Raw genomic sequence first — 24973 nt, 5'->3', positions numbered from 1 at the left:
TTGGATGCCCCTGCACTTGCTGTGGTTTTCTGTAGACATATTAGGCGAATCCATGAAGGTCAGTTCACAGGCAGCAACCTCGAAGCTAAAATTTCAGATTGCACTGAAAATCCATGCAGGTTAAATATTGTATTAACGCATCTGGGAGAAAAATCTGAAACAGATATTTAGTGGGAAAGGAATACATGAAAAGTGGTAATGCTGAAAATGACCTAGGAATTACGATGAACAGCAAATCCAGCAGGAACCTGTGTGGGATACGGACACAAAAGTAGGCAATGTAGTTTTTTGAGTTCCTTATGCAGTAATGGTGCACTATGATTCATGCAGATCAGAATTTCTCCAATATGCAGGACACGGCATATTTCATAGCATGAGTGACCTATGCTTTGTTGCAAGATCACCCATATTTCAACAGTACTGATTTTGGTAGCATACTATTTTTTTGAATTATGCTGCAAAAATAAGAAGTTTCTAATAAAATAACAGACTCACTGCTGAGTTGATTGTGTTATTTAATTTAATACTTAATTCAATAAACCCTCTGTTTAAAATGTTTTTCCATTTATTTTGCTCTACTTCATATTTCAATTTGCATTACAATTTAATTTAATATAGTCAATACATTAAGGCAGTGAAGCAGTTGCTAGGATTAGGAGGCACAGAGAGTTTCACATTGCGGGTGGGATCAGGATTGTATGACTGATTGGGGCGGCAGTGAGGGGAGGGGCGGGGGGAGATAGGTGATCTTATTACTGGTCCTGCAGCCTGATCCATGGATTATGTATTAATTATATCGATTACTTAAGAATTTCCAGATAGCATTTTGAGATTTCACAGGTTTTTGTTCCAAGATCATGCCCAATATTATTAGAATTACTGTTTAGTTGGGAACCCTGATGTTCATGGTTGCAGCACTCACACTTTAGGAACTCTTCTGTATTTGTAAATAGTTTATTAATACATTTAGCAAAGTCACAGACACTTTAACCCAGCAAATACATAGAGATAATATAAAATGTACATCTGAACAGCCACATACTCACACCATGCCTTGCAGCACAACATTAAATGTTAGCCATTATCTTCCTTATCACCATCATCTTCCTCATCATCACCAGTGGCCATCATCTGGCAACTCCCAAGGACTACATCTCTCTTTCTTCCTGCACACAAGAAGGGATACAACTTGATAATACACCACCACTGTGATGACACCACTATGCCTAAAATATATTCATCAGGGTTTCACCTGTCTTCCTTTTTTGTATTTCCTCACCCTACTAATGTTGAGGAACCCTTCTCTACTAATCTTGGGGAGCCCTATAGGTTACAATATTAACGATCCCAATTTATTGCCATTAAGGCTAAGATTCTGTCATGGGGGTCACAGAAGTCACAGATTCCATAATTTCCAGAGACCTCCATGACATTTTCCCCTTAAGTCCCAGTGTAGCAGGGATGGAACTGTCAGCCAGCAGGGACCCTGGAGCTCTGAACCACTGCAGGGGAACCTAGAACTCAAAGCCGCCACAGGTGGCGGGGGGTGGAAGGGACTCAGCAGCTCCAGTCACTGCCAGCAGCGGGGGCCCCTATAGCTCTCAGTCACCATGGGCAGCAGGGGGTCCCCACAGCTCCCAGTTGGTGTGGGCAGCAGGGGAACCTGGAGTTCGGAGCCACCATGGATGGCGAGGATACCCCGGAGTTCTGAGCCACTGTGGGCAGCAGAGGAACCCTGGAGCTTTCAGTCACTACGGGCAGTGGAGGCCTCCACACTCCCAGGTGTCGTGGGTGGCAAGAGGCCCCCACAGCTCCCAGTCACTGGCCCTGGAGCTCCAAGCTGCCGCAGGCGGTGCTGTACCCCTCTTCCCATCCTGCAGCATGTCTTGGGCTCTCATCCCCTCCTCAGCCTCATTTTGGCACAGTTATTTTTAGTAACATTCAGGGACAGGTCACGGGCTTCCGTGCATTTTTTTTTTTTATTACTCATGACCGGTCCCTGACTTTTACTAAAAATAACATGACAAAATCTTAATTTTAATTATCATATACATCAATTTGTTGCCATGGTGCTCTTGTGGTCAGATATCTGCATATATTCCTATCCTAAAATATCCAAAAGCTGGTGTTAGCTCATGGCCCTGTGGTCATCTGATGTCATCATGTACAAATGTCTCTTTTACAGACACTACTCTCAGTTCCCCAAAACTTAGGGGTGAACTTTGGGCCATTTAAGTGTGCCTAAATTCATAGGCCTCATGTCTTATGATAGCTGCTGTAGCCAATGTATTACAGGATACAGTAAACCTGAAGCTAACGCTATGGGCTACAGTCCTGTCTTAGACATTTGCTAACATAGTGCTTCTCCTCTTTCCTTCCACCAGCAAGAGTTGGGCTTTTTGTGTCTCTGTCCTCCTTGTTGGGGCAAGGGTCACAGGGTCATCTGGGGGCTCCTAGATTATGACCAGGTTAGATTATGCCCCCCAAGATCACCATCCCACAAGGAAGATGGCAACATGAAGGGCATTGACTCCCTCTCGTAGGACACATGTCCACAGATAGCTTTCCATAGGTTCAAAATCTATCCAAAGGAAGGTTAAAATATGGAAGGGCTAGGGCAGGAGTGGGCTGCTTTTCACTGAGAGGGCTGAAGATCAAAAGGATGACTATTGAGACCCTTCTTGCCCCATGGGAGATTGCCTAGGAGCCTGAGTCTGTTTCACCTGTTCCAAGAACCTGTTTTACTCATTCCATTACCTTGGTAATATGATCCACTTTTAAATGGGTCTCAGGGCAACTGTAGACAAGGGTACTTCTTGGTAGTACTGTTCCTTTGGAGCAGTGTTGCTGGTAAGTAAGGAAAACCAGGGCAAAGAGCCAGAATAGAGGAACAGGGCCACCTGGGAATCATCCAAGTCTGAGGTAGGCCCCATGGCTCATTCAAAAGGTGTTAAATCTGCCAGAGAGCCCGAGGGAACAATCAGGGGAGGAACAATGTGTGGGGATCTTCATACAGATTTCCTTCTCCTGCAGCTTTTACCATGAGCAGGGGACACCCTGGCCATAGGTTTGGGGATATGAGAGTATCTTTCCAATTCCATAGGTCTATTCATCCAATGCTGCCTGCTATGTTTGAGATGGGAATATTACATCTTTTCTTACCTCCAAGGTTCTAAGGATATATACTTTATGTGATTAGGGAAAAAAATGTAAATTGTTTCAATCCTTTTTCCTGATGAAGAAGAAAATCCTGTTTGAAAACACCGATTTATATGTGGACTAGAAAAAGAAGCCAAACAGCTTTTGGGACATTCGCCAGATAAAACAGCCCAATTGCAAAATATAGAGCACGGAAAATGCACCTTCAGTATGATTCCAATTTTCTAGCAGGAATACATATAGTAGTGTAAGGAGCATGGACAACATGCATTCCCAAGGGAAAGGACTCAATCAGGAGCTTTTGGAATTCAAGCAGAGAAAAATAAATAGCTCTCCAAAATGCCAGCTACAAACAGCAACATGGTAATTGAAAGCCAAACCACAAAAAGCCCCAAATAGAGTGATAATAGTAATGGCACATGCCCAATACATAGGCCTCAGTCCTGAAGATATAACCCACTAGCAAGTGTTTGTGTGTTACAAGTCTCCCTCTGTGCCAATCAGCAGAGAGTACGAGTTGTTATAACCCAAAACTAGAGACTTGACTATAACAGCTGATGCTTTTATCTCTGGAGGGCCCTGGCCCTGGCTGAAGCCAGATAAATTCAGACTGGAAATGAGGCATAATTAGACATTGGAACAATTACTGAGGATTGTGGTGGATTCCTTAAAATTGGCATTTTTTTAATCATTTTTTTTTAAATAAATATGCTTCCATTCAAAAGGAATTATTTTAGATACATTCTATGGACTATGTTATACAGAAGGTCAGACAAGATGATCACAATGGTCCCTTCTGGTCTTGGAATCTATAATCTATGGTCCAAGCTCTGCTGTGCCGGCCAAGAGGGCAGTAGTCATACAAGCACACAAGTGCATAATGTTTCTCACATGTTTAGTCCCACTAAAGTCAATATATTTGTTTATACATAAATAAAGTTACACATCTGAGTAACTATTTACAGGTTCAACACCATTGCAGGTAAGACTTACACCTATATGCACTAAAATGTCTGGCCTTTTTAAACAATTAATTTAAAAATATCCATAAAAACTTCCTTGTACATTATGCTGTATGTACCAGTTCATATTAGAGTTGGTTGAACAACAGGATTTTTCCTCTCCCTTCTAGCTCCTCTACTTTTTGGCAAAAAATAAAGAAAATATTCAGTCAAAACCATTTTTGGTTTTTTTCTTTGACAAAAACAAAGACTTTTCACAGAAATCAGATACTTTTTGCAGAGTTTTGTTTCCTTGAAAATCAGTTTTGATGGAAAATTTTTGTTCTTCTCGAGCTCATATGATTCACGCTTTACCTCATTAATTTCACTGATAAGGTCTAGCTGGAGTTTGTTTGCTTTTAGATACATATTATGGGGTGACATGACTGGATTTTTTGCCACTGGATTTGACAAAAGAAGTAAGCGTAGGAGAACTGCTGCAACAGTACTGACCACCTTGTTCTGTGTGTGTGTATTTTGATTTTTATTTAGTTATATTGGGGTTAATTTACAGTAATCTTTAAACAGCCTACCTGGTGCCACAACGAAAGCAGCCTTGCCATGACAATGTTTTAAAAATTGCACATAATGGAAGTTGTTTTAATAGTACTTCTTTTGACATATTTGGCTCCCATTTTGATGTTTCATGTATTTCAATATTGTTTGACAAATGTAAAGATAAGCACTGTAACGAAAAGGTTATTCTGCATCTACAGACCATAATTTAAAAATCAAACATCTAATCCTTTGAGTCTGAAAGTAAAACAGTTTTCTCTTAGAATAATGTTTTCTCTTTTTGTTCATTTTTACAATTTGAATGAACACCATTTAACTTCAGAGGTGCTTGTGAACAACATCAAATAAGGACAAAAAGTTGGATCCTGGATTTCTTGTGCACCAAGACTCCCACTGAAGTCTAAAATAGTAGATAATAACAGGGCAAGATTTTTTTTTCTCTTCAGTACAGTACCATGTTTTTAAAATCATGACGAACATATGCCGAAAAGGAAATTATTCCCCTCCCGGAACAAAAGAAGGATATTTTGAGGAAACAGGACAATCTAGGGCAATGGTCCCCAAACTGTGGAGTGCCCCCTTAAGGGGGCATGGAGGAATGCCCAAGGGGTGCAGCAGGCTCCAGGCCAAGCCCTCTGGTGGGAAGAGGGGGAGAGGGAGCGCTACCCAGCTCTGCTCTGGCCCCAGATCTGCTCTGGCCCCACTCCTGGTCCCAGCCCCTTCTACAGCCCCAGCCCCTTCTACAGCCCCAACTCTGCTCCTGGCCCCTGGTTCTGGCCACAGACCTGCTCCTGGCTGCAGCTTGACCTTCTGCCCCTGCCCCACAGCCACGTCTCCACTCCTGTCCTGGGGTGGTGCAAACACATTCCATTACTGGTAAGGGTGTTATGCTTATAAGAAGCACACAGGATCTTTTTCAGGGGAAAAGGCAATACACCATATTTATTGAAGATACAACAATTAGCATATTCATTCAATCACACCACACACTGTCCCGCCAGTCAGTGTTATAGTTACCAGTCCAGAGTCCAGATCAATCTAGTGGCCAGCTAGGTTGATCATGGGTAGGGAGGAGCTGGGTTCTGTCAGTCACGACACAATGCTCTGGGGAAGTTTTAGCAGGACGAACCCAAAGTTTCATGGCAAGACACCCTGTTTATATAGTGATTTTCCTTCATTGGGACCAATGAGTCATGCTGTATTCAATTGTTGTTTGACGAGTGCTTACTTTCTTAAATCGTCCTTCTCATTCTTTATCACAGCTATCTTGTCCCCATTGATAGGTGCCTGTCTCAGCTTTAGAGTTGTCAATCTGCCCTCCTCTGACATTTCAATAAGGGCATGTTGCAGCCTCCTGACACCCTTGGTCTGTTTCTAGTTCCTCCCTCATACATCTTGCTCAGTGATGGCCTTCACACTTCTCTCTTTACACATACATTCCTCATTCACACAGAAAACAGAATTAATTTACATAGAACATTTTGAACAGGAACATCAAATTGCAATAAACAAGAAAACAATCATCGTATTCTTTTACTTATTTTAAAATGCTAATCCTACAACAAAATAGTGACCTTAAAACGTCTGTACTCCCTTGAAATCAGCCCAGACACAGATTCTGGCTGATGCATCTTTACCAAATGGCCCATTAGGCCATTCCTTTCTTCTATTCAAAAAGGGTGGCTGGAAGGATATGATCAAATCATACACCAGTACATTTAATACATGCTACATTATTATCTCATTATTCTTTATCCTTCATTCTAAATCATAGAAAACACAAATAAAATCCTACTACTACAGGGGGACGGGGGTAGGGGAGCTGACAGAAAAAGTTTGGACACCACTGATCTAGTGATTAGAGCAGAGCCTATGATCCAGAACTCTGTTAATGATCTACTAAATGATCTATTATGTGATCTTATTGGACAGTCACTCATTCCACCTCTTTATATGCCTGATCCATAGCCCACTGATTTTAAAGGGAGTCCTTTAATGGACTTCAATGAGCCTTAGATTCCTCCCTCTCTCTCATTTGATCATCTGTAAAATGGGTATGAATATAATACTATACTCAAAATTTGGGTCTTAATTCAATAATGTGTTTAGAATGCTTTGAGATCCTTCAATGAAACAAGAGTTGAACTAAAGTATTTTTATTATTAACAGAAGATTACAGGTGATTTGATTTATGTATGTATATTCAAGTTTCAATGAAAAATGTTCCTGGGATCTTTTGTATCATATGATCCTATAAACAGCTGCAAAGTTTAGCCCACTGTTGCTCTGTCATGCAGTGAACTTTCAGTTTTCATAATTATTTTTTCTAGATCTTATGGTTGTAACAGTAACCTTCCAAACATGAACTGAATATAAAATAATGTAGTCATGATGCTTACCGAAATGTTCAGGTAGCCTGAAACAATTAATCAGACACAGGTTTTAACACAGCATTGAGATAAATGGCAGTTGACTCTGAAAAAAGGATGTGAAATTATCAAAAAAATTAATTGTGATTAATCTCAAAATTATAAAAAAAAATTGTGACTAATCGCAGTTTTAATCACACTGTTAAACAATAATAGAATATTTTTTATTTAAATATTTTGGATGTTTTCTGTTTTCTACAATTTCATATATTTCAAACTTGTGTAGCCAGCATTGCAAAGTATTTACGTGCCAGATGGGCTAAACATTTGTATGCCCCTTCATGCTTCGTCCACTATTCCAGAGGATGTTTCCATGCTGATGACACTTGGGGAAGAATTATATGTCTCCTGCTGCATGGTTTTACCTTCCTTCTGCCATAAATTTTGTGTTATGGCAATCTTGGATGACAACCCACCATATGTTGTTCGATTTAAGACAAGGTGTGGAACATGTTGTCAAAAGTTTTAAAAGAGCAACACTCTGATACAGAAACTACAGAACCCAAACCACCAAAAAATCAACCTTCTGTTGGTGGCATCTGATTGAGATGATGGAAATGAATGTGCATCGGTCTGCATTGTTTTAGATGTTATTGAGCAGAACCTGTTATCAGCATGGAAGCATGTCCTCTGTAATGACAGCTGAAGCATGAAGGAGCATACAAATGTTTAGCATATCTGGCATGTAAATAACTTGCAACGCTGGTTACAACAGCACCACATGAACACCTGTTCTTACTTTCAGGTGACATTGTAAATAAGACGCAGACGGCATTATCGCCCTTAAATGTAAACAAATGTGTTTGTCTTAGAGATTGGCCTGAACAAGAAGTAGGACTGAGTAGACTTGCCAGCTCTAAAATTTTACATTATTTTGTTTTTGACTGCACATATGTAACAAAAATATCTAAATTTGTAAGTTGCACTTTCATGATAAAGAGATTGCATTATAGTACTTGTATGAAGCGAATTGAAAAATACTATTTCTTTTATCTTTTTACAGTGCAAAAATTTGTAATAAAAAATATAAAGTGAGCACTGCACACTTTGTATTCTGTGTTGTAATTGAAATCAATTTATTTGAAAATGTAGAAAAACATCAAAAATATTTATAGTAAATTTAAATTGGTATTCTATTCTAGTTAAATGTGTGATTAAAACTGATTAATCATGATTATTTTTAATCGAGTTAATTTGTTTTGAGTTAATCAGTTGAGTTAAATACATGGATTAACAGCCCTAATCTGAAATTTATGAAATCAATAGAAACTTTACCGTTAGATAATTTCATGGCTGATCATTTAAATCAGAAGTATGTGATCCATCCTGACTGGATGCAATGGTGATAGTAGGGCTGCTAGTTGTTGTAAGGGAGTTCTGAGGTAGGAAACTAAGATTTCAAGCCCCTCCCTTCCTAATAAATTAAGGTTGCTTCTGACCCAGCTCAAAAACAGTAAGTAGGTATGTATCCTCTCCCTAAAATGTCAGCTATCTCCTGGGTGCCAAAAACTAGCCCTCCTTCAACATCTTCCCAGGTGACAATTGTTGCCTACCCAGCTGCCAAAATCTCTGGCTTCCTCACAACAAATTCCAGTTATGCATTTTCAGTATACATTCTGAAGTGTTTCAAGAGCTGAAAATCTGGGGGGCAACAGATAAAGATATTTTAATATCAAAGCAAACACAAAGGTCTTGATTGGAGGTCTATGTACATTTTCCCCATATGTTCTGATCCAACGTATCTTTGATGTGAGCTGGGAGCACTCTGAGCAATTTCAGTCCCTCTTCTGCTGCAGCTGTTCATCAGCACCCCCTCTGGATCCTCACTGCATCACAGTGGAGGCATTATCCGATTAGGGTGTTGGGATTTGGGAATCTCACAGAGAGCAGGGCAGGAACACAACTGGCTGTGCCTGAGCTTAGAGTAGTGCCTAGCAAAAGTTGGGTCTCCTCCCCACACAGTGTAATCAGCGAAACATCCGAGACAGGTGTGGAAGGGAGAAGCTGACAAATGACCACCAACCAGCAAAGGCTCCTTAACTTCTCCCAGCCCTAGTGGAGGTGGGCACAACGTGGGTTGCTCTAACTACCAGATCTCGCTATGGCCCTCAAGGGACAGTACACTATCTCAGAGACAGCTGAGCACAGTGTGCTCCAGCTACTACCCCGCTCCATGTGGCAGGGACTGTGGTGAGGCAGGTGCAAGCATTTGGCTATGCTGAATCTACATCCACTGAACAGTCTTCAACAGGGAGCTTGTAGGTAGCTTTCAAGTCCACTCCCTTTGTACTGCATGAGTAGGACAAAGGAGGCAGAACAGAGCTGTTCTGCCTCCTTTGTCCAAAAGTATTTATTGTAGCACTTTCACCTTTCTTATATAGCATGTTCAGCCCTTGGGCTGACAAAGATGGACATTACCAATATTAGTAGTTTTATTGCTTACAGAAGTGTTGCAATGGATACCATCAGGTATATGGGAAAATAAGTAAATAAGACCTTATAGGGACTCTCCACAGATATGTACAGGTAGTTTTGTTGTACCATATCCTATCCCCTTTGTCTCTCCATTAATCATATACGAACTGATCAAAACAGTATCTGTGTCCTAGAGAGCTTTCAAGTGTTCCATCTATGGATAAATAAGAAGAACAGATGAATAAAAACCAACTACCTCTCCCGGGGTTACTCCCCCATTTGTGAGTTACACTTGCCAAGTGTCCTATGATGCTGATCCCCCCCCCCCACCAAGTATAAATACAGAGGTTGAAAAAGATGCTACCTGTAATTGACATTTCCATTGGATTCAATAAGCCACTCTTGGCTTCAGAATAAGAAATTTAATGTCTGTACACCTCAGATTACGGTTCTACTTCTCATCAGTATGTCCTTGTAGCCATGTTATAGTATTCCAACTTCAATAGTTGTTGAGATGTTAGTGTCATCATAATAGTATATGAAAATCACATTTCCAGTCTGGGTCATCTCAACTGTCACAGAAATGCAGGCATATATTTTTAAACTACTTTCAGTGAGCAAATACAATGCCCTTCTGTCCCCCATATAGCTTTATTTCAGGGCATAGTCTGTGTGGTATGTAGCTAAAGCTCATGCTCAAATAAATTGGTTAGTCTCTAAGGTGCCACAAGTACTCCTTTTCTTTTTGCGAATACAGACTAACACGGCTGTTACTCTGAAACCTGTCATTATGCAAGGCACTGCATTTAGCCGTATGGAGTGGAAATCTATCAACTGCATGAAAAAACTTGTACAGATACAGACAGACATCATCTTCCTTTCCAAATGGAAACAAATGGACATCGTACCAAAAGGACTGAAGGTAAAAAATCCATTACAATCTACATACCACACAGACTATGCTGACAGCTTGTGCCACACGCTCTCAAAGAAACTGCGGAATCACCTGATCAACATCCTCTACAGCAAACAGGGAAAGATTAAGAATGAGCTCTCAAAAATGGATACTCTCATAAAAAAACAACCTTCCACACAAACTTCCTCGTGGCTGGATTTTACTAAAACTAGACAAGCCATTTACAACGCATACTTTGCTTCTCTACAAAAGAAAAAGGACACTAAACTTTCTAAACTACTACATGCTACAAGGGGCCGCAGCAATGGTTCCCTCAACCCACCTAGCAATATTGTTAACCTATCCAACTATACTCTCAGTCCAGCAGAAGCAGCTGTTCTATCTTGGGGCCTCTCCTTCTGCCCCTCCACCCCCACGAACATGATACAGTTCTGTGGTGACCTAGAATCCTATTTTCGACGTCTCCGACTCAAGGAATATTTCCAAAATACCTCTGAACAACATACTAATCCACAGAGGTCTCCCTACCAACATTACAGAAAGAGGGATTCTAGATGGACTCCTCCTGAAGGTCGAAACAGCAGACTGGACTTCTACATAGAGTGCTTCCGCCGACGTGCACGGGCTGAAATTGTGGAAAAGCAGCATCACTTGCCCCATAACCTCAGCCATGCGGAACGCAATGCCATCCACAGCCTCAGAAACAACTCTGACATCATAATCAAAAAGGCTGAAAAAGGAGGTGCTGTTGTCATCATGAATAGGTCGGAATATGAACAAGAGGCTGCTCGGCAGCTCTCCAACACGAGTTTCTATAAGCCATTACCCTATGATCCCACTGAGAGTTACCAAAAGCAACTACAGCATTTGCTCAAGAAACTTCCTGAAAAAGCACAAGATCAAATCCGCACAGACACACCCCTGGAACCCCGATCTGGGATATTCTATCTACTACCCAAGATCCATAAACCTGGAAATCCTGGGCGCCCCATCATCTCAGGCATTGGCACCCTGACAGCAGGATTGTCTGGCTATGTAGACTCCCTCCTCAGGCCCTACGCTACCAGCACTCCCAGCTACCTTCGAGACACCACTGACTTCCTGAGGAAACTTCAATCCATCGGTGATCTTCCTGATAACACCATCCTGGCTACTATGGATGTAGAAGCCCTCTACACCAACATTCCACACAAAGATGGACTACAAGCCGTCAAGAACACTATCCCCGATAATGTCACGGCTAACCTGGTGGCTGAACTTTGTGACTTTGTCCTTACCCATAACTATTTCACATTTGGGGACAATGTATACCTTCAGATCAGCGGCACTGCTATGGGTACCCGCATGGCCCCACAGTATGCCAACATTTTTATGGCTGATTTAGAACAACGCTTCCTCAGCTCTCGTCCCCTAAAGCCCCTACTCTACTTGCGCTATATTGATGACATCTTCATCATCTGGACCCATGGAAAAGAAGCCCTTGAGGAATTCCACCATGATTTCAACAATTTCCATCCCACCACCAACCTCAGCCTGGTCCAGTCCACACAAGAGATCCACTTCCTGGACACTACAGTGCTATGTGTTTGTCTCTGTCTGAGGGGTTGGAGCAAATGTGGTTGTATCGCAGAGCTTGGCTGTAGACGATGGATCGTGTGGTGTGGTCAGGGTGAAAGCTGGAGGCATGCAGGTAGGAATAGCGGTCAGTAGGTTTCCGGTATAGGGTGGTGTTTATGTGGCCATTGTTTATTAGCACTGTAGTGTCCAGGAAGTGGATCTCTTGTGTGGACTGGACCAGGCTGAGGTTGGTGGTGGGGGGATGTGAGAAAACCTGGATTTGTGCAGGAAATAGCCCGACTTGATTATGTAAAGAGTTGTCACTTTGGATGGGCTAGCACCAGCAGGAGAGTGAATTTGTGTGGGGGGGGTGGAGGGTGAGAAAACCTGGATTTGTGCTGGAAATGGCCCACCTGATGATCACTTTAGATAAGCTATTACCAGCAGGACAGTGGGGTGGGAGGAGGTATTGTTTCATATTCTCTGTGTATATATAAAGTCTGCTGCAGTTTCCACGGTATGCATCCGATGAAGTGAGCTGTAGCTCACGAAAGCTCATGCTCAAATAAATTGGTTAGTCTCTAAGGTGCCACAAGTACTCCTTTTCTTTTTGCGAATACAGACTAACACGGCTGTTACTCTGAAACCTGTCACTATATATTTGATCTATCAGTCTTTATTCTCAAAGGGAACCTGCACAACACACTTTCAAAAGACAAGACTGGGAGCTTAAATTCATAACTTTGCTAGACTTTGAAACTCATAGTCTTAATAAAGACACTGGATGTATGGTTTATTACAAAAATCTTTTCATCCTATGACTGCAGATGTGTTCATGGGCCACTTCGCCTTTAATGGTCCCTTAAAATATCTATCAACTACTTATGCTAAACTATCAATTTGATCTTGTATTTAGCTGTAATATTCTGAGTCCCTTTCCCAGAGTGGAAGAAAAGCTCTGTGAAAACTAAAACTTGACTCTCCCTGACAGAATTTGGTCCACTAAAATATATTATCTCACCCATCTTGTGTTTCTAATATCTTGGGACAGACATGGCTACAACAAGACTTCATACATATAAAAACTCAGGAACATGGTTAAATAGCTTCTTCATCTAAGTCCTTACTAGGTATGCCTACACAGCAGTTAGACATGAACCTCCCAGTGTGGGTAGACAAATGCATGCTAGCAGCATGGCTGTTGTGATATGAGTGGCTAGGCCAAGTTTCCACTGGTCTCACAGCATCTGTACTCCTACTTTTACTGCTCTAGTTCAAGCCCCACTAGTGCTCGTCTGTCTACCCAGGTTGGGAGGCCCACTTCCAGTAGTAGTGAGGACATACCCACTGAGACTCCCTCGGCTTAACTCATGCTTCAGTTTTAAGACCCCCTTTTCCCCACATCTCCGGAGACATGGCTTTCTGGGGTCAGTTGTGTTTTGCAACTATACTTATTTTATTATGTGTTATACATAATATTTGATAAATATATTTCAATGTACAAGATGCCCATATAGGTCAGTTAATATTGCATAAAATATAATGACTTTCTCCTCATCCTCTTCTCATTTTGTATAAAAATGAATTCAATTGTATAGCAGTACGATGAAAATGTGAATGAATTGTTTAATGGCTACTTTATTTTAGAAATGTTTGCTCTCATTTAAATAATTCCAGTTATGAAAATACTTCCAACCGAGCTAATTTTCTTTAAAATATTCAAACTACTGTTTAAGGAAACTTTGAATAAGTTTAAATTGCTGTTTGTATTTTTAATAGAGCTCCATAGCACTATTAAAATGACACTGGGCAGTGTTATGATAATAATTATTTTAAAAACCATTTTAAAAGCCAGTGGGTAACATGCCTGAACAATCAGCTATTGTATCAAGAAAAATTAAAGTCATTTTATTTTTAAAATACATCTTCGTACCATCTCTAAAAATCATTGGCATTTTTTTTATTCAAGTAGAAAGGAGACTTCAATAAACTTAAAAGCTGCATGAAAAGTTTCAGATATCTTCATAAGGAACGATGGGCAAGGAAACAGAAATATCTTGGGCGAAAAAAAAAGGAGCATGAATTAGCAAGGACACAGTTCAATTCCTACTGAAGTCAGTCGAAGGACTCCCATTAACTTCAATGAGAGTTGGTTCTGGACTCAAGCTTGCAAACTACTAATACCCTAGGTAATCAAAGAACTGAAAACATTATCTTACCTAACATGAGCTGCCAATAGGACCATCAAATGAACAGGAGTTAACTTAAAGGCCTTGAAACCAACTGCTAGACCCATAAAAACAATGAAGGGAACAGATGCAACTGCAGCTTCCTCATAACAATATTTTCCAGAGCATTTTTATTGTTGCAGAAGTGTTGTAGAATCTATTAAGAATCTGTGCCAGTATCTGGTTCAGAAACAGAATAGATTCCTCTTAAACAGCAAAAGTTGGAAGGAGTAAACAGTAAATCTCTAGTCCCTTCTCCAAAAATAAACCCCAAAATAATACAGCAGGAAGACCACCTCTGTGCTAATTGTGCCCATGTCTGTCTAGCAAGCAATTTGACTTCTATGTAATCAGTATCTTCACAGACAGTATACTCATTGTTTCCAACTGTGGGCTGCTTATTCATGTAGGCAAGTAGAACTGGGTATGAAACTAGTTGCCTGTGCCATAAAAATTTTAGAATTCTTTTTCATTTTTTTTTGTTTTGCACCAGGATAAAAAAAAAAAAAAGACACTTCCAATTTTGGAAGAGAAACAAAGGCCACCCACCACTACCTGCAATAATCAATATCCCATTGGTTAAGGCAGTCATCAGGGATGTAGGAGACTGAGGTTCAAATCCCTGCTACATCTGATTCATAGTGGGGACTTACACCTGAGTGTCCTAGCTCAGTTCCCTACCCACCAGCTTACTAACTATTCCAGGTTCAATTTCTCCTATAAGAGATGTTTCACTCGTATAAATAATTAAATATTAACTGGGTGAGAGGGGGACATTGACTCTATAGCCCCTGGAATGTTTGTTCAAAAACTTTTGGTTTTCTAACAAAAATGTTTCATCACAAATTCCTCATTGACTAGCTCCAGTGGTGAGTATCTACCAGTTGTCTCATGGAATGCTTTCTAGATTTTATTGTTGGAACACCTCCTATACTTCCCTAAGTACTAAAAGCCCCAACTGCCCACTCCCCAACCATCAAAAACACTCGCTTTCCATCTGACAAAGATATGTGTAACAGTGCCACTTGGTGATGTCTGTCACGAAAATGTTATAGCCTTCTTTTTATTTAGATTGAATTTAATAATTCTGTATTATATTACCATGGGTTCAGTTCCTGTTGCCACAATTTCAAGCTGAACAGAGTGAAAATCACCTGTGCTGCTGTTGCCGGCACCCAGTGCCGAGAGGCTGAACAACAGCTTGAGTTGGTTCGTTACCCGGTGTGCTACACCCAAGAATCACAACGGGGTGGAGAAGCAGAAAAGTTTATTTGCAGCTGCAAAAAGGTACAGGGAGAATAAAATCTGAAATCCTGCACACAGAGCAGGAAGTTACACAGGATTTTATACATCCTTTTTCCCAGCATACTTATCCAATAGCAAGCTGCCCCAAGTATCCATATAGCCAGCCAATCCAGTTCCCAGCTAGTTCCCTGATTCTCTGTATCATTTGTTAAACTATACATAAAGCTGCTTTATTCAGCATTGTTCTTCCATATCTGCCCTGTTTGGCCTTGCTTAGTTTCAGGCAGTCTGACTCCACAGCATATTGTTGCAGATCCTCAGCATAACTGCTGTGTAAGCCTCCAGGTGGGGGGGCCAAGGACACTTGGGCCTAGTACGCAGAGCTGCTGTGAGTGCCTCCAGGCGGGAGGGGGGGCCAAGGACACCTGGGCCTAGTGCGAGGGGGCTTCATCGACACTCGTGGTCTTCCATCCCCTCGAGTTACCTAATGGCCATGCCCCAGTGTCCCCAACACTGTTTTTCTCAAATTTGGAGACGCTAGAAACACATGAAGTTCAAGTATTGTGACCACAGATACAATCACAAGTACGAAGTCTTAGCTGTACTACAAGTTTTATTAAACCAATAAGTCAATTTAAAATTACCCATACATATAGAAAACCTACAAAAAACACATGCAGTGTCTAAGACTGTATTTACACTCACATCCTCAAAGATATTCTAGGGTCTGAGAGATCTCTCAGACAATCATTGATAGAGGGATGGTTCCCATAGTGTTGTCCCATGGGGACTTCCCACTTTTACCCAACCAGGGAACCTCTTATATTATTGTTCTGACCATACCTAACATCTTATGCATTTGCATGAGGGTTTCCACCCTTTCTTCCTTATTTGTACTTATTTTATTGTGAACAGTATGGATAGACATAATAGTGGTAGATGTGATGGAATCGATCATTCAGTGTAAATAGGAGACTAGTACAATACTTTTTTTTCCTATTCTTAGGCAATGAAAAAAGTTGAGGGGAGAAATGGGATGGAAATTGCATGATTTTAATATGTTTTAGATGTGGGTCATGCCTTATAATATTAAAGAGTTCAGATTAAAGTCTAAAAAGAGGGAAAGAAAGCAGTCTACTCTTGTCTCAGAAATAGTTAAAAAAACTCATTAGTCAATAGGGATGCCTCAGCATTAGGACCTTAATACAGCAATATGTAACATCTGCAAATTATTGATCCCACATCTAAACTACTGCAAGGTACAACACAGAAAGAGTCACATCACACTAGAATCCATTCTCGATAACTATAATGCAAAGATGAGCTCTGGCATTTCTTGTCTCCCTACACTATAAGACATGCAAGGTTACCCTAAGAATAAGATAAATCCTGAGAGGGACTGCTGAGCCTCTGAAATTTTCAATGATTTTCACTGGGAGCTTGAGTACTCAGTAGCTTTTAGGATTTGGCTTTTAATGCCAACTATTCTACCACTAAATAAAATAAAATCAGACTAATACTGTGGACTATTAATTTGCAGGATGCCTAATATACAAGGGGGATTCTGAGTTTTTTTTAAAAAAAGGTTTGTTAATGCCAACCATTCTATCACCAAATCAAATAAAATCAATAGTTTCTCCCCAGTTCAAATAATGTATGGCTTCCTCAATTTCTTTAGGGGCAACATCAGTGACCAGTGCTATCTTCTCATCTTTAGCTATGGCTGGGATCTTTAACATATTAAGATATATTCCAGTACTTGTATTATCTTCATTACACTCAAGTGTATATAATTGCTGGGGGAAACAGCAAAACCAGTCACTGCCTATTCATATTGCTTTCCTAATATAGGAATTGGCTCCCCTTGTCTGCATCCTATAGATAAAGAAGGGAAGTGAATGCTTCTTAGAGCTCCTGGGCAGGTATCTTTTTAAGAGGACCCCTACATAAGTCCCCTTTTGCTGCTTTGGTGGTGGGGAGGAAGGAGTTTGTTCTTGTGTGGTCCTTACTTGTGCTTCTGCTGTTTGGCACAAGTGAGGACTGCACAAGGGCATGATCCAGCCCATTGTTTCCATGTAACTTTACATTTCAGACTAAAATTAAAGTAATCTTTTTCTTGCAAATCGAATAAACTCAAGGAACATTATTCCGTTGCCCCCTTCCATTGACAGCCCTAAAGAATGAGAGATTTTTGTTAGACAAAGTGGATTTATAGAAAGCTAATGCATCGTTATTTTGTATTTTTTGTATTTTAGAGTAGCCACAAGAAAGCCCCACTCTTCATTAGCAATACATGATAAAATAAAGACCCCCACCCCCTTTGTGTACTAGGAATCCTGCCAGGATTCATCATAACCATTTTTTGCACAATGAAAAATCTAATGCAGCTATAGTGGTGAAGATTATCTGTTATTTGTTGTGTAGGTGAATAAGTGTTCCAAGCAATAAAGGGTTGAGTGTATGGTGCTTCCTTAACTAAAGCTTAAATCAATCTGAACTTGTTAACATAATTGCTGAATCTTCAAGAAGACATTGAAGGTGTGTGTGTTTAGGGGAAAATGTTTCTTTCATCTCTGCACAGCTGTTGGTGGGATTTAATAGAGATTCTGGTGGTCTCATTTGTGACAGCAAAAGCCATGGAAATCCCCTCTGTTCAGTAAAAGGAATGTTAATAGTGTCAGTAATTGTGTTCAAAATTAATTTTCCCATTATAAGCGAAGAAAGATTCCAGGGGTTTTGCACTTGTCACAAAGTAGTCCTGCTAAAAAAAGAAATTCAGCGGAAAAGTAAAACTTACAATTCTGGCTGAAAACATTTAATACTTAATACAATATTAAGTATAGTATAGACAATCAGGGAGTTTGTAGAATATTTTAATTTAAAAAGAGAAAATAATTCAAATTTAAAATAATGTTTCTTAATAGATCATGCTTTAATATACTACAGTAAAGGCATAAAAGTAAATCTCAAATAGAAGAGGACCTAATGTTAATCCCATTCAAATCACTGTGTTTTTGCTATTGTCTTTATTAGGAATGCATCAGGCCCCAAATTTGTAAAAGCATATTCTACAATGGAACATAGTGTTCATGACTCAACAATTCAGCATATTCACCTGGGAAATTCTGTACAGTAAGTCATCAGTCACACTAAATCTGTGCTACTCCCTCATTCTGCCACATTACTTAAGAAAAATGAGTGACTAAAGCTGACCAGAGGACAACAATTCCATTTCACAGCAGCTTTCAAATTTTTAAAATATGTTTCTGTTCCATATTCGAATGATACAAAAACCTTTAGAACATTTTCACAGATGCAGAATAGCACTGAAATGTCCAACTTGAGATCAACACCTCGCCAGATGCATAGTCTGGTGGTTACGGCATTGGCCTGTGAGGTAGGAAACCCAGGGTTAAATACCTCCTCTGCCTCATTCAGAGCAAAGTTTTTCAACTTTGACAAAGGAATATATTTTGATGAAATGTCATTTAATCAAAAAAGGTTTTGATCAGCTCTAGTGACTAAGGGCCTCAAAACAGAAGTTGGAAATCTCAGAGGGAGAATATCTCCCCTTCAAATTGTCACTTCAAATATAAAGTCAAATCTCGGCTTACTTCTTAGCTCTTAGTTCCAAAAAGATTAAAGCTACAATTCTCTGTCATTGTTGGTTTCTTCCTCATATAGAGCATGCCCAATTGAAATCAATGGACAGACTCCCAATTATTCATAGATTCATAGATACTAAGGTCAGAAGGGACCATTATGATCATCTAGTCTGACCTCCTGCACAACGCAGGCCACAGAATTTCACCCACCCACTCCTGCGAAAAACCTCTCACCCATTACTTAAAAGGGACTTGGATCAGGCCCACAGCATCTAAGTTAAAAGAAAACCAGTTGACTTAAGTGTCTGTGGCATTGACCTATATGCTAATACAATTAAGAACACACAATCCCCATATTAAAAACAAAAGAAGCCCCCTCAACACACACACACACAAAGTCCTTACTGAAGCCAATATAAAGACTATTATACTGACATAATAGTTATTATACTGACATAATAGCTAGCAACAGATTATTGTTAGAGCCGATGGGATGACCATTTTGTTTCACAATAAACTTCTCAGTTTGTTTTCATTCTCAACTAAACATCTATTTGAAAACAGAATTGTGTCAAAAGGTCCATTTTCAGAGTGTGTGTGTCCCCATTCCCATAGTTAGAGCACTGGCTGGAGATGCAGGTTCAAATCTCTGATTTTTCTGTCTCTCTCATAAAACTTCCCAACAAAATCTTTGTCAAAACCAATATGACCAGCTGTACTCATATGCCCACTCTGCTGTGGAGATGCAAGCTAGAAAAATATCTAGTTCAGTCTCCCATTGGCTCTGCAGTTATAGTAGGAGTGAAAGATACATTCGTATTTTTGCCAAATTAAGAATATATGGCTGAACGCACACAGCAATAGTTTCTTACCGGCCCATGCAATGGGAAGGGAATTAAAGAGTCCCCTGCAGAGTCATGGCTGCATATCTTCCTCCCTCTTCACATTGGTCAACAGAACTGGCCAGCCACATGCCTAAAGGCATACAGGAATGTGTGCAAGCCTCCTGCACACTGGACAGTTCCACAGAGTGCCTCTCATGTTCTTTCTTGAAAGGTGAAAATCCAGACACACAACAGTGAAGTGCTGTGGTGTGAAAGTTATAATCATTCCCACAGTCATTTTTTCTATTTTTACATAGTCATTTCTACCCACGGTAATATTTACTCATTGCATAAAAATAAATTATATTAAAAATTATATTTTTAACTGGGAGTAAAAGATGAGCACTCTTGCTCGGATATTAGAAAAATAGATATTTTCTTGCATTGTAGAGTTACCATTCTTGGCTCTCCATGTGTGTATAACTATATATACACTGATATATATTATCAGTGTTATGACATTAAGTAGCCTAATAATAATGAAGTATGAGCTTCTACCATTGAAAAACATGGACAGCAATGATTGTGCAAGTTCATTTATTATATAACCACTTGACTTCTACTAAAATAAATATTGTAGGGACAGACAAATTGAATAAATGTTGTGCCATCAAATCAACCAGATATATGCAAATGATTCACTGATTTAAATGGAATGTTAATAGGCACAGCAACATAGCTGATGCAGTGAACAATCTGCACTGAAATACAATATTAAGGAGTTAAATATCTGACATGCTTTACCTTTTTACAGTATAAAGATGCTTAGTCCCCAGTAAAGAATAACTGCCTTCAGATTTGTTAAAGCTAGATCTTGCCAAACAAAATCTGTAGCCATGGTAAATGTAAGTATTGTTGCTATGTAACTGAAAAATCAATTCAAGAGATTTAAATCCCTCATATATATTCCACTTGTTGTTAAAAAATGGTCGCTGGGTTGTACACCAGATTTCAGCATGAGGCAATTTAAAATACTGAGAGGTTAATCTCTCTTTTCTCTGAGGTGCCCATATCATGTGAGAAATAAATTTAAGAAATAAAATGTGGTCAGACAGCTCTTAATAAGGCAGATATGTTAACATTAGCAGCAAAATTACCCAACCTCAAACAGAATAGTTCCATGTTACCTACAGAATTCTAACATTTATTTATTCAAATTTATTAGGTGTGCTGTGTTCACAAACTCAGGTATAAATAAAATATTAAACAAGGAGCCCAAACAATGCCTATGCCCATAGATCACAAGAAAATGTACGCATATCCTATATTTACTCCCAATGAATATTCTCTGTTTTCTCAAACTCATGAATCATCCCTCTTCAAGAAAAGCCTGCAGTCTGTGGATTCTACCTAAAGTTCCCGGTGTTGGTATTTGATATTCAGAGTTTTAAATTGATCACCCAAATCACCAATGAGTTGGATATATGCATTTCAGGTTAAATAGGTATATTCACTCAAGTATATGTATTCAACTGAATCATGTTTCCCTTTTCACTGTGGCTTTTGCTGCAGCACATTGCTATTTCTGTCTTCCTCTTAAGCATGAACTTCCATCAAGTATTACCCTATCTCTGTACACACGTCTGTTCTGGACACATTCCTTATTTTCTGCTCTCTCAAGAGCCTTTTACTAGATTATAAAGATTCAGCTGCTCTGAGCTCTGTTTTACCAGTGAACCCAAAGGAACAGTCATTTTTGAAAATAGCCTTTTTTAAAATTATATTCTGAAATGATGATCCAATAGTACCCAGTCAGATTACTATACTGATGCACAATATAAATATTAAAAGTAAACCATATACCCACACCTTTCTGCTATGTCCCCAGAATGTACATTTAGAGTTTCACATGTAAAATGTGTGTTCACATCCACAGTGCAGTTGCGTGAGCAAGTCATAGTTAAATGTTCAGTTATCTTATTTGTGCACATAAATCTGGGAATTACGTGTGAAAATCTGTGAACATGAAAGTTTTACATTAACTATTTTAGAGCCTTCTTGATCCTTGTGACCCCTAAAATGCCTTCCTCTACTTTACTGAATGTCTATTACTGTTTATTAAACTTTTGCAGTGAAGAATACATATTAGTACATCATAAATTATCTTTTTATAGCCTGCCAATGAACAAAGCCACTGAAGACACTGTACATCAGTGTAACAAAGTGGTACAGCTATAACAAAAATGAAATGATTGATATTAGTCAAAAATGGCTTGTCATGGGAAAAATTAGTCTCATTTCGTATCAGGTTGGGTTAATTGTTGAGGAAGACAGATACCTTTGAACATAATGAACTATAAGGAGGCCACACTCAAGCCCTTTTTTGGGAAAGGAACTGAATTCAAGCTGTAAACATGGAGGGCCACAAATTTGTCCCACAATTAAGTTTTGTCTGTGGTATTGAATGACACCCTTACGGAGCTGGGTGGGAGGTTTTATTTATTTTTTTTTTTAAAAAAGCCTCCAAACACCTATTCTTACAAAGAACTTTTAGTGTGCTCAAGATAGTGTTAAGACACACATTGTGCAGAACAGCTGGGCACAATGTAGTACTGCCTGCTGTCAGGATTTTTTCTAAATGTTTCCAAACATGGCTATCACTGGTTCAGCTCCACTAATGTTAGACAGATTTTAAGCCCATAGAGTAGATGGGCAGGAAGACATTGCTGATGTTTTTAATACCACGCCATGTAAACCTACTCAGAGTATATCTAATTAATGCAGTGTAAGAAATGACGGTGTCTACAAGAGGGCTCCCTATTAACACTATTGTAGATGAATTATTGTTGGCAATGATAGGATTTAAAAAAAAACCATCTACTGAAGACAGAGTGGAAGTTTGTTTTGGCAGCATTCTGGCTGGAACTTACAACTTGAAAAGTGGAGATCTCTTTTACTGGAATTCTAAAAACACTACTATTTCTCTGGAAGCTTTGCTGGTTTTGTCCATTCTCGTTCAAAACATTGGTGGGAATATGGGACAGATTTTCAGTTCCTCAGCTCCCACAATCAGGTCCAGATTTTTCTAGAGAACTCAGTTCCCAGTTCAGCACCAAAGTAAGCTCCAGAGAGCTGTGAAACTGCTCAGCATCTAGATTCTAGGAGTTCCTATTGTGTCATGTATATGTGCATATTTAAAAGAGCTCAGCTCCCAACATGCTGTTTTTTGTTTTGTTTTGTTTTAAATCTGGCCCCAATTGTGGATGCCCTGTTGCATGCTGTAAATACAAATGGAACAGAAAAGATTATCTTGAATTTTAACCTATTTGTTTCTTTCATCCTCTGCTCATTTCCCCGGTAGGAATTAACTCACAGCAGAAATCCAAACCTTTCTTGGAAGCCAGGTCAATCATCAAAACTGTGAAGTTTTGCTACAGTAGCTTTTAAAAAAAGAAGAAGCAGCTGCTCAGACTGAATTTGCAAGTTCAGTAGTTACAAGTTCAGAGAATGTAAAAGCAGAAGTTCAGTTAGAGATTACTCAGACACCTAACACTGGGGTCTGTGAGGCTCTGGCACAGCTTTATGACAAACCGCTGCACAATGGGATTTAAACGTTTGAGCTGAATTTGGAAAGGGTTTTTATTACTGATTCTGATCATCTGTAATTCTCTCTCTGTGTGAGCACACATGAAAATGCATCTTTTGTCATTTAAAATGGTGGATTATTGAGAACATTTTTACTTAGAATGGTACAGCATATTCTTCAATCATATACACACCTTTCTTAAATATCATTGAAGCAATCAGCTTGTATATGGCTGACAGAGCAATAAGAGCTTGAGGAAACTCACTTGGGGAGAAAAATCTTTAAATGAAAAAGATCAAACTTTTGCATCTTGGGAGAATTTGGCTAAAATTGAAAGGAAAATCAGTAAGAAATAATAAAACAAAATACAAACTCTTAAGACCAGCTTGATAGAAACCAGAAACCTGATGCCAGTGATTATTACTCTGATAATTACTCTGATAAATGGGATATTTATAATAATGAATACCTGGCATGGAATGAACTACCAAGAGCCAACATTGTGATTTCAACTTAATCTGGACCTGTGCTCCTCCTGCCGCACACCCCCAGGGATGGTCTTGGGGACCACTGACCTAGGGAGATGGTAGAATCTCCTTCCTTTGAGGTTTTTAAGGTCAGACTTGACAAAGCCCTGGCTGGGATAATTTAGCTGGGGATTGGTCCTGCTTTGAGTAGGGGGTTGGACTAGATGATCTCCTGAGGTCCCTTCCAACCCTGATATCCTATGATTCTAAGATCATAACAAAAGCTCTGCTATGAGTGGTACCAAGCAGAGCCAAACATACATTATATTTAAAGTTCTATGTGAAAATCTCCTATCGAAGTTTAAAAAGTTGTACTTTTCTATGAGTATTTTAGAAGCCAGCTATAGAATTGAATAGACAATTATATGCCTACTGTATAATTCTATTGGGTCGTTTGTTCTTTTTCTATTTATATAACAGAATATACCTTGGTAAGGCTCAAGAATGATTGCAGGGTTTCCTTCCCCCACCTCATTTCAGCTTTGTTATGAAGAGGCATTATATTGTTTTCATTTTGTCTTCTGGGACTTTTTAATGAATATATCTTTATAATTGTCTTTATTTCTCTAAAAGAGCTAGGAGGTCTTTGGGAATAGGGCTCTATGGATTAATTTAAAAAAATCTGCATGAGTTTGTGGAACATCTGTCTTCTGTCATTTGAACTAGCTTTAATTACTGACAGCTTGGTAGCACTAAGTTTTGCTGTTCATGTTGTGTCTAAGAGGAGACTAAATATAAAGTAAGGCTGTAGCATTTACAAAAAAGCATGCAGGATTTATTCAGGAATATGGATCCATATCTATAGAGAAGGAAAAGCAATATGCATTTGAGGGACAGGGCAATACATTTTTCCTCCTCTTGGATTTCCTTTAATGTTATATTTCAATCATAGGATAATTACGTCACAAGCTAATTGAAACAGACCAAATTAATTGTACCAATTGTTATGTATATGAAACTATAGC

The 24973-nt window shown here is 39.4% G+C and overlaps 1 long non-coding RNA gene across 2 annotated transcripts; it reads right to left on the bottom strand.

Annotated features, from left to right (window-relative positions):
* Window positions 1–772: 772 nt before the first annotated feature.
* LOC142069746 (uncharacterized) lies at window positions 773–20751 on the bottom strand. 2 transcript variants are annotated; one of them, XR_012665700.1, is made up of 3 exons: window positions 20700–20751; window positions 19944–20157; window positions 773–1166 (listed from the first exon to the last, which is right to left on the bottom strand). It is a non-coding gene; the product is annotated as an uncharacterized LOC142069746 (long non-coding RNA). The 2 variants fall into 2 exon arrangements; XR_012665704.1 differs by having other exon boundaries at window positions 19944–20119; window positions 20700–20749.
* Window positions 20752–24973: the final 4222 nt, after the last annotated feature.

The sequence above is a fragment of the Caretta caretta genome, chromosome 1 (genome assembly GCF_965140235.1).
Source record: "Caretta caretta isolate rCarCar2 chromosome 1, rCarCar1.hap1, whole genome shotgun sequence".
NCBI classification, from domain to species: domain Eukaryota; kingdom Metazoa; phylum Chordata; order Testudines; family Cheloniidae; genus Caretta; species Caretta caretta.
This window is presented reverse-complemented; position numbering and strand designations above follow the sequence as displayed.